Below are 11,262 nucleotides of genomic sequence, written 5' to 3' on the forward strand. Positions count from 1 at the left end.
CAGGAAAATCTGTCTGGTTTGCCCTGAATTACATTCAGTTGCTATTTTTAGGTAGGTGTGTGCACTGGCACAGAGGTATAAGAGGAACACCAGAATGTAATCGTACTTAGAAGAATAATAGTTGCAGCCTTAACCCCCATGGTCACCAACTTTCTCAAATCTTGCGTGAGAACACAAAACTAGATTTCCTTTGAGATTTCTAACATTGCCCTAAATATGTTGTCATTTTTCTGTGTTGTCAAGTCCAAAGTAAGTGAAAGGACCTTTCCTCCAACTCTCTCCATGCTTTGACTATCCCAGGTGAAAACATTGGAATGCCATTTCTATGACAGTAACAGTGATCACAACTAACCTATAAAGTGTAACAGCAACATATTCTCTTACAAGTGATGGGTGTCAGCACTCCCAGTTCCAGCCCAGAAATCAGCCATGGCACTTCTGCAGGGTTGTATGCCTTTTTCTTCAAGGAACAATGTAGAGGCCATTCTGACTTACAGCTTAACTGAATCTCACCCTGAAAACTTGGTTTTAGCACATGAGTCAAAGAATTACTTTTTTTTTCTTTGTTTAAAACAGCAAGCCAAACATCTCATGTAGGAAATCGGAAGTGCTGGAAATCACTGATGGTCCAAGAATCAAAATAAGCTGAGATGAGTCATTATCTGTAACTTTCTTTCAGCAGAAATACTCTTTGACTACATTTTTCCTGAGTCACTATGTCTCTCTCAAGTGAGTATCTTAAAAAGGAGCTAGCTAATGGAAGCATGGAAGTGCTTTTCTTGTTCTAAGGCATCCTGAATCCTTTAAAATATCCTTCAACCTCCCAGTGAGGTGGAGGCTGGCTAACTGGGAGCCTGTGGGCTCAGTCTGTGCCTGGAGATAGGGGAGGCTTACTGACATGCCATCAGTAGTATGATTATACTCTTTCTAGGGTAGTCAGAGGCTCCTAGATGACTCTTACCATTTAGATACATTCTAAATTGGGTACATTTCTAAATGCTGCTATTTCAACACACTAAGTTGCTCAGAAACTCATATCCACATCAGCTGTTTTACAGTGGATGATACCAATCTGAAGTAGAAGAAAGTTTACAGAAGCAGCAGGTTAAAACATGCACCACCTCAATGTTGATTCAGCGAGCAGCTGCTACGTGTATCGCCTCCTCTGTGTTCGTAATCAGTGTTGGGCTGTGTGCATCTCTTAATATGAAAATTAAATTTGTTTCCTGGTCCAGGAAAAGCTTGGGCACTTTTGACCTACGAAGTGCAAGTATTGGCACAAGTAAGTTTTTGTCCCGGAAATGCCACTCACATTAGAGCATCTTGGTGGTTGTAAACCTGTCATCTTGCAGTGCCCATATTAGAAGAAGCAGAACTTCTGAGGCTGGACAATTAAACACAGTAATATAGAGATATCACTAAATAGGGATATTTGAAGCATTTAGGAAAATATTATGACAGTTTATTTTGTGGCATTTTGGAGCTTTATGATGATTCCTTTCAAAAATAAAGTGTGTAGTCAAAATTTATGATGTCTTCTATAGGAAATTAAAATTGTTCTGAAAAGTTTTTAGCATTTAGGGACTGGCTATGCTATTGTAATAGGCATTAGAAGTATCTATGCTATATATATATGTAATTCTGAGAGTGAGATTAAAAGCGCATAGATATTTTCACTCTAATTAGACAATTTAGCCTTAACATGCTATATAGCATTCTTGCCATTTACTTTAAGTTACATGTAACCTCCAGGCTCTTGATTAATATATTATTAATGCCTCATAAGTCATTTAAGTTAGACTTTTTCATGCCCTATGGTAGTAGAGTATGAGATGGCGTGCAATTATCTCAGCACTAGACACTGGATAGAATATTAATGCCTCTAATTAAAATATAATGCAGATCAACTTGACATTCATTGAGATGCTGAGACAGCAGTCACTTCCTTCCTTGTCAGTGCACTGATTGAAGATTCAAGGCTACATTTTCTGAGGCCAAGAACTACATCTTGTTTTCAGTCTATGAAATGCTAGTTTGGCAGGGAAGAGAAGACAGAAATATGGGTATGTTGAAAAGTCTTCGCAGAGGTGAATAAGAAGATCCAAAAAAGCTTTCAAGAGATTTTTTCCAGCAGTAAAGGGGGAATTAAAAAGATGCTTAGAGAGTGTGTTAAAAAGGAAATGCATTTTACTTAAAGCTGCATAGGAAAGTTATTTACATTATTACGTGTTGTAAGTTAAGCTAACTTTTGTAAGTCCTCACAGTTTCTTAACTATTCTTCACAAACTTTCTGGAATAAGAGAGTTTTCACCCCAGATTATGACAAATTCTTTGAACTAAATGAAGTAGGAAACTTGTGGAAGAATGTCTTTTATTAGGTAACTGAAAACTATTTTAATGCAGTTGCACAAGGGAGAAGGCAAATTTCTGGTGGTCTTGTTTTATTTTACAACTTCAGATCTTTTCTATTTTTTTTTTTTCCCTCCACAAAGAGTTTTTGTGTAATAAAATAACAGGAGTAAGAAGTTTGTCATGAGCAAACTTGAGCCTCAAACTGTTCAGGGCTACTATAGTTGAAATCAATGAGAAACAACTCAGTGACTTTAGTAAGCAGAAAATCAGGCCCAAAGGCTTCTTCTGTATGATCATTTATGCTATTCATGAAATTGTAGTTTTTAAAGACTGGATAAAAACTTCTGCTATTTAATTTAACTGTCAGTCTTCTGGTCCTTGCATGTTTTTGGTGCTGAAAATATAGACATCACTACGTAACTTTGGCTTCCGACACCTCTGTTATGATTTAAAATTATAGTTATCTGTTTTTTTCTGGTTTTGCCTGCTTTTATTTTCTTTTATAAAATGCAAAAAAAACTGTATCATTATTTTAATACTGACTGCATGTTATTCGAAATTGGCGGCAGGCAAGGTTTCTGATAAATAAAACTTCCAAATGTTTTTGATATATCTATTCAAAGCCAGTTTTCATAGAAGAATTTTTATAAAATGTGTAGGGTCATTTTTGTTGACCCTGCGTATAAATATCCATGGGAAATTTGTCTTCTGTTTCTGATTTCTCTAGCTGAGGAATTGACCTCACACACACAAAAAAAATAATAATTTAAAAAAAGCTGGAAATGAGAGATCTTTCTTTCCGAATGCAAGGAGAAGTACTTACCTTGCAGTTAGATATAGTGTAAATCTGCATTTGCTTTTAAAAGTTTCCTACGTACCTCTCAGATTTTTGTCAAATACTGCCACTTGCTGGTTTAATTCTGTACCAGTAATTTAGTTTTATAGCTTTTATTTTGCTGAAGTAATAAAAACATTTTCTTAAAGATCAAATAGTTAATACTTTTATGTTTTGCTAAAAATTCAGGTATAAGAAATATAAGCTCAAATCCTCTTTAGTTTAGTTTATATCTTCAAGTTAACATTCTATCTCTGGATATAAAATGAGGCATTCAAGACATTTTAATATGTCTTCTGATTCCTGACAATGGAAACGCTTTGCATTGACTTTGTCAGACACAGAATCATGACCTAGTTCATTATTTAGGACCATTTTCATCAAAATAACTGTTCAAAGGAACAGATTGTCAAAATAAATGTTGAAAAAGCACCATAAAAACTTATATAAGTGTTTTTATTGTGATATACCAGCACAGGATTCTAAATCTTAAATGCATCTGATCCTTAATTTTTTAAATGCAGAAGCAAAACTCAAGCTGGTTTTGAAAGCATATCATTTTGCTTTTTATTTCTATTATATATGCAAAATGAATGTCATGGGGTAGCTGGATGACATGTCAGCAAGTGTGCTAAGCTCAGGGTACTAGCTAAACCAATTATTTAGGTTCATAAATGCTTGTTCATAAGCTTTTCTCATGTACCCAGGAAAGCTTATGCTATACTGAGATACGGACTTCTTTAAGTACCTCATGCTTCTTCATAGTTAGATCAGTCAGAGGCAATATAACTTCACCTCTGAGCAAGGGCGTTCAAGAGTTTATGGCATCTGCTGGCCCAGCAAAGAAGACTGAGGATGTTGTCTCCACAGAAGCCAGACTCCTTCTTCCTCTCACTTGGGAAAGTGATATTGTTGACACCTTTAAAAGCTACCATTCTTCTTTCCTGAGTAAAATATGAATTTCTGGGGAAAACTACTCCTTCACTGGTTACATTTGGAAAAACATTCCTTCCAAGTTCAAACAAGAGTGTAGCGTTCTCTGGAACGTGCTAGAACATCTTTAATTGCCTCATGTCTTGCAGGTCACCTGAACATGCATTGTTAGTTTCTTTGTAATAAGAAATTCCTGGGACAGGTACTGTATAAACTGGCAAAAGAAGAAAAGGTTCTCCTCCGAAGTATCTTTGAGTCTTCACCTTAGTCAGGCTACCTGGTGCTAGTGTATGTGTCCAAGGAAAGATGCTTACCATATCTTAAATCAGCCAGCATAACTTACATTTGCCAAATATTTCTGTTCTTTCAGATAATGTGTTTAGTAATGTCTTTAATGTGTCCTCCGTCCTCTCTTTTAAAGAGTTTGTTGGGTTGAGCTGTAGGAAACGGACCTTAGTAACCCATTATTTAGGGTTATTAGTAACCCATATTTAGGGAAAATCCTTTAAGTTTTGGTTTTTAATAACTGTGCAATATGGATCTGGATCTTTTAGTTAGATCTACTTGTATTTGCCTTTTTTTTTTTTTTTTAATAACTTTTTTTAATCCCACATAACACAGTAAGAGCAAAACATTTACCATCAACCTGCATTGGCTAGTGAAGCCAGGCTTAAAAAGTAGACAGCACAATAGGGTAACCCACTTTTTATCTTTCTAGCTTTTTAAACAATATGATAGAAAAATAATAATAAATAAACATTTAAAACAATATTAAGACCTGCTTTGACAAGCTGCTTAAAATGTAGGAAGCCATAGATCCTTGCTCAATAGCCAGCCAATGTACCTAGTGGAAGAGTTAATCCTGTAATGGTAAAGGAAAATAAGAAAACTCCCTGGAGAGACTTTTCCAAAGGAAAGTGTACTCAAACCAATGAGCTACTTTTCCCACAGAGTAATTTTCCTTAATATCAGTATAATGGGAAATTGGGTGTTATTACTTTACTACCTAGCCTGCACTGAGGAAATACCTCACCCAGAAGAGATTTCAGGCTATTATTTGTGCTACAGCTGTGGCTGGAGGCCTCAGCCAGGATGAGAGCCACCTGGCCACATCTCTAACAGACATAAATGAAAACCAGTGCTTCCTCTGAAGACAGACAAATGCAGCAGGACTGTACTCATTTCCCAGGTGGGTACCATTGGGGTCCTGGGTGCCCTGGGCCCAGGAGCCTGGCTATAGGGGTGCAGGGCCAACATGGGGAAGACTAGGGCCCCCTGTGAGGACAAACAGCCCTGCTTTTAAGCTACCTGCCATTTCCAGCCCAGCCTGAGCTCAGCCCTTTCCCCACAGCCCTGCCCAGCCATCTGGGGCTGTGCCAGACCTCATTTCCCTGCAGCAGACCTGATCCCAACCCCAACCCGTGGGACAACAGCCCAGCCCAGCCTTGGGCTGTCCCTGTCTCTAGGGAGGTGCCTGATAGCTGGGGCTGCCTTGGTGCCCCTCGACTGCCTGCTCCTGGCTGGGGTGGTGGGACAGCACCGGGCTGCCAGGCCCAGCCCTGCCACCCTGGGGAGCCTCCACCACTCCCAGCCGTGGTAATAGCAAATCATAGGAAGAGTCCTATAGGCAATGTTGGACAAGCCCTGTTGAACTATCCAGAGCACTCTAAATGTTTTCTGTTCTTAGTTTTAAAAGAATGAGCCATCACCAGGAGAAACATAGTCATCAGATCAGGGGAAGCTGCTTTCCCCCTCTGCTGGTGCATGTGAGGTCCTGCCTGGAAGGACACATCCTCTTCTGGGCTCTCCAGATCAAAGGGAATGATGAGAAACTGTAAGGAGCCCAGCAGATGACCACCAAGATGCCCAGTGACCTCTAGTGTATGACCTATGAGCACAGGCTGAAGGATCCAAGCTTGTTTCATCTGGTGATGTAGGGGGCAAAGTGTAATCCAACAGCAACCTATGACACCTTGAAAGAGAAACTAAAAGGGACAGTAAAATTAAACAATATTTGCAGTGACAGTTTATATATATATAGCAAGGTGCAATGGTTGTAAATTGTGACTTGAAACATTTAGATTGGACATTGGGTAAAAATATTTTTCACCAGGATGGTAGTGTGGCACTGGTATGGATTACCCAGAAATGCTGGGAATCGTCATCCTGAGAGATTCTCAAGATTTGATTAGACAAATTTGTGGTTGATCTGAGATAGTGCTGGCAACAGACATTGTCTGAGTAGGAGGCTGGCCAAGAGGCCTTCAGACATCCCCTCCAGCCAACATTTCTGTGGTTTTGTCATCAGCTGACTTGCTCTTTGGAAATGCCCATCTCCTGTTAACAGTTGTGGAAGCCTAAGTGACTAGCTTGATCAAGATGCCTCACAAGCCTAAAAGGTGAGTAACAATGACACAGTCTGAGACAGGAATAGTCTGCTCTAGTCATCATGGCCTCAAGCTTCTAGTGAAATGCAACAGTTCTTCTGGAGCAAAATCAATTTACCATAGTTTGATTAGAGTCAGTTAAACAAAGGTCTCTGAAAAAACAGAAGTAATGTGATAATTTAACAGGACATTCAGAAGAATTTTTTTTTTTTACACATAGATTTTTGTGTTTAAAACCAATAAACCAGAAAGATAGAGTTCCTCAAACTTTCAGGTCAGATACCAAAGTACATCAGAGGCAAGACAGTGTGTTCAGCTAGTTTGTCTGAGATTTGGGCTATCAACAGACCTCCCTCAACTCATCCATGTTTTCCTGGCTGATCAAAGTCAATAGGACTGTTCAACTAGGGTGGGCTAGCTCAGTCCTGTTCTCTCCCTCAGGGTAGTTTTGATGTCCTCTAATTGCTCTCTGGATTGCCTAATTCCTGTTTGATCTTTCTCCTTTAGTCACCTTTGATGTTCTGTTGTTGTTTGTTACAGAATCTCTGGTTAGGATTAAGTCATTTTAGACAGTAAGACATTCCTGAGAAGAGGAATACAGACAAATAAGTAGTAAAAAAACAACAGAACAAAAATGTGTTCTTTGCTCCAAATAGCCAAACAGTGAAATCAGGGGTCTTGATTTGTAACTCAGGTTATTGTTTCATGATTAAAAGTTAATTTAATATCTATATTCTCTTCTTATTGGCCCTTAAATTTTATAATGACCCATCAGACAGCAAAACAGTCTTCCCAGATGCAAGACTTAGATAAGAGTAAGCAAAACAAATGGAGAAAAAAAAACCCACTACTAAAACCTGTAGCAATACTGGTTCCTTCTGCACGTAAACCAACGTAATGTAAAATTCTCTTCAGCTGCACAGACAGTGATTACATTCTCAACCATCCTTGTGGTACATCCTCTCCTAATCATCCTCCCCTACACTCATCCACAAAATGGACATCGGGCTGGTTTGCTTTTTTTGTTTCTTTTTGCATAGCCTGTGGAGAGCAAAATGATTCCCATCCAGTTCTGACTGGAATTGATACCTTTAGAAAATGGCTGGGTTGCAAGTGTTAAGGTTCTGTTATTTCTCCCTATGATATAAATTGAAACTTTAGTTAGTTGGAAGAATTTTAGAAAATTAACAAATTTTAGATTTTTTTCTGTTGATTTTTCTGATATTCTTTGGGTTTTTTTCATTGACAGTTTTCACTCTATTCTCCTCACTGTATCTTTTTTCTAGGAAAAAAAAAACTAACAGCTAAAAAAAGCTGTCAGGAAGTAATGAAGGTGAGGGAGGAAGGGTTTTTTTAAAACTTACTTTTTTTTATCAAAAAAGCAAATACAAAAAAAAATCCAGTGCAATTAAAATGTTCCATTCACTTGAAATGTTTTGTAGTAAAGGTATATGATATGTTTTTTTTTGTCTTGTCCCTCCACTGAAAAAAATGAAAATATTATTGCTGTAAATATGCACCAAATGTCTCTTACCTGACAAGTATATATTTAACCAGAAGCAAAATGGTATATTATAATTTACACAGTAATTTTTCAGTTATGCTGAAATAAATTGCATTGAAATTCAATTAGTTAAAGTCTAATACAGAGTTTTATAGAAAAACAAACATGAGAAAAGATCTTGCCCTTTATAACAGGAATCTATTAGCAAACCCATAGCTGACTGGCATTTTAGTACAAAATACTAGACCTTAAAATACAAAAATAAATCTCAGTATCATTTGTAAGATCATAATGAACAACATACGCTTAGTATTTTAGTTTGTAATTTTTGCAGAAGCACCAGAATTAAGAGGATGCAGTCATTAATTCTTTATTTCAGACTTTCTTTTTCATCCTTCTTAATGTTTTCCCTGCCTTTTCTCTCTAAGGCAGAAAGTTTTTAGGTCTCAGATTTAAAAACCAGAACAATAGACGGTGCTTGAGTAATTCCTCATTCCATTTTCTATATTTGAGTCATGGTGTTCATTTTACTTCATTGTTATAAATTTGTGTAATTAAAAAAATATTGAGGAAGGTGAAACCCAGTGGCACAGAAGCAGAAGGATTGCTCCTTCATGTGAATGCTGAGGTCTGGAGGAGCTAGTGGTTAAGAGATATAGAACAGAGAGTGTTCACAGAGCTTCCTGGGACCAAGGGACCTAAGCAAGGGCTGAGTCAGCAGCTCAGAAAGTCATTGGTTAGCTTGGAAATAAGGGCACGCTTGCCAGGAGCACATGGGGACACCTGTCCAATCTTTTCCATTTCTCTTCTAGTTACTCTGAGCCTTCCCTGTTTGAAAAATAAAACTCCTACTTTTGTTGAAAACCTTTCTTTTTGTGTATTTAAAATCTTTTTGGTCTTCTTTGGAGAGCTTACTGTGAGGAGAACACCCAGGCAGATCCTCTTCAAAGCCAGCTCAGAACCTTGTCACACTCACATTTTGAAGTCCTGCTTGTTAAGGTCATAGTTTCCCTTTACTTCAAGGAGATTTTGAAGGTGGGCACTTTTAGTGTTTAAATAATAAACAAGTATTAATAATTACATGTAGCATACATATTTTACCTTTTCCCTGAGGATTTGTTTGCAATCACCATTTAACTACGCATGTCTGATTCTTTAGGAAATAGTGAGTGAATTCAAATTGTTGTTTGAAAAATCAAGGTTTACCCCAGATTTTCAAACTGAGGTATGTCAGAACAATAATTTTCTAGGGTGCTGAGCAGCTCTGTTCAGACAGCTTCTGATCCTGTGTAGACAAGATGCACCACAGGCTTGCACGATCCCTATCTATAGATAAGTCACATGCAATGCTAGCAGCCTCACCTGAATCAGCATGTCCGATTAGAGGCACAACCTTTGCCATGAATATTGCTATCACTTCTTGTTTATTTACCTACCTGAAAATGATTCTCTTTTTCAAGTCAGTCAGTTCGAAATGGCTTATAATCATACACAGTCATAAAAGTTATAACTACAAAACCTCAGCAGTTCAGGTGATCATGCAATATCTCTTTTTAGACATTTTCTAGATATACATATCACAATTTTGCTCTTCATTTTAAATATTTTTGCATCAGCTGTCCTACAGTAAATGCAATTGCTTAAAGAGATACCTCCTTTCTTTCTCCTGGAATGAATTATTCTTCCAGACAGTGTATTCCAGACCTGTCCCCTAGGATGCAAATTCAGCTTACTTTATTTTCAGAAATTCTCCTTACATGTAGTCTGATAACCATAGATGGTGAAAATGAGAAAAGGTGGAATAACTGGAAGTGAAATTCAAAGGATTAAAAACTTTTTTTTCCTTTTTTTTTTTAAGAAAGTAGCATATAACTAAGGAGGTGAGAATAAGAAAAACTGACACCTGATAGAAATAAGTTTTCCTGAACAGGCTTGAATTAGTTAAATTTACTATTACTGTTGACATGCTAGTTTCCTGGGTCGAGCAGCAGAACTAGATTTTACTGTGAACTTTTCTTTTTACAGTTTACTAAAAGATTGAAATGTGAGCTAAAAGCTGAAGTTCTTTCTTGGTCCAAGAGGCATATCACAGAAAGGCTCTCCTGATCCATCTTTTCTTAGGAAACATGAAGTTTTGGTGTATCAGCAATTTTAGTCAGAGGTGATTAACTAAAAATCTGTCTGGGTACATAGACATGAGAGGTGAATAGGTAGTGTGTCATGTGTAATCAAAAGAGATGAAATGTCTATTTTAGCAATAAGGGTTAAATATTACTCATATCAGAGTGGAGACCTTACTTCTAGCTAGGCTTAAACATGTCTGTTGGTGGAGGTGTTAACATTGATCTGATTAAATATGAATGTGGCTCACACATCTTGGCCATCCATCTGGGCAGAGCCTGAGGGCTCTGGGGCATGGCCAGGGATTTTGTAAGGCAGCACACTTCACAATTTAAGATTATGTGCATGTATGCACACACTAGTCTTTTGTGTTAATGTTACAAGAAAAAATTACATCTGAAGTTTCATGCATGTGGAGGATAAATCTCTTTAAGAATGATGTCTCAGGCAAGGACAACATGGTTTGTACAGAGAAAGATTTAAATGTGTGAAAAATCTCAAAACCTGTTTTCATTTTGTTACATCTCGTTAATGTGTAAATCCATTAATGACTTGCACACTTCTCTCTTTATAAAAGCTATGGTCAGGGAAGAATGGAGTAGAAGCAATTCCATGTGTTAGGAGGGTCACTGAATAGCTCGTTCTTTATAAACCATATTATTTACAAACAGCACACTGCTCAGATGCTCTTGAATAGAACACACTTACTTATATTAATTCAAGTAACAAAACCATTTTAAAATAACCACAGCCAGCTCATGATCACCACAAAAATGGAAAAAATATGCAGCTACTTGTACTGTTCCCATTATAAGTAATCGCTGTGTATAAATTGACACCACATTTTCAGTACAAGTAACCACAGAAAGGACCTAAACTAAGAGGGTTCTCTAACATGCAATTTGAAGCAGTTAGGGCTGTGGTCACCCCTGGTGTCCCTGAAGCTGCTGCAGGTCTCACCACCCCTGGGGCGAATCAGAGCCTGCATCCACAGAGCTACTGGTGAGGCTCAGCAGTGCAAGCATCACTAGAGGAGTCAGGACCAATGGACATCCTCATGTCAAGCTACAACATCTGACAAAGAAGATAACCCAGCCCAAAGCTCTGTTCCTCAGAGAGGTACTCACTCT

The sequence above is a fragment of the Antrostomus carolinensis genome, unplaced genomic scaffold (genome assembly GCF_000700745.2).
Source record: "Antrostomus carolinensis isolate BGI_N321 unplaced genomic scaffold, ASM70074v2 scaffold13869, whole genome shotgun sequence".
Lineage (NCBI taxonomy): Eukaryota > Metazoa > Chordata > Aves > Caprimulgiformes > Caprimulgidae > Antrostomus > Antrostomus carolinensis.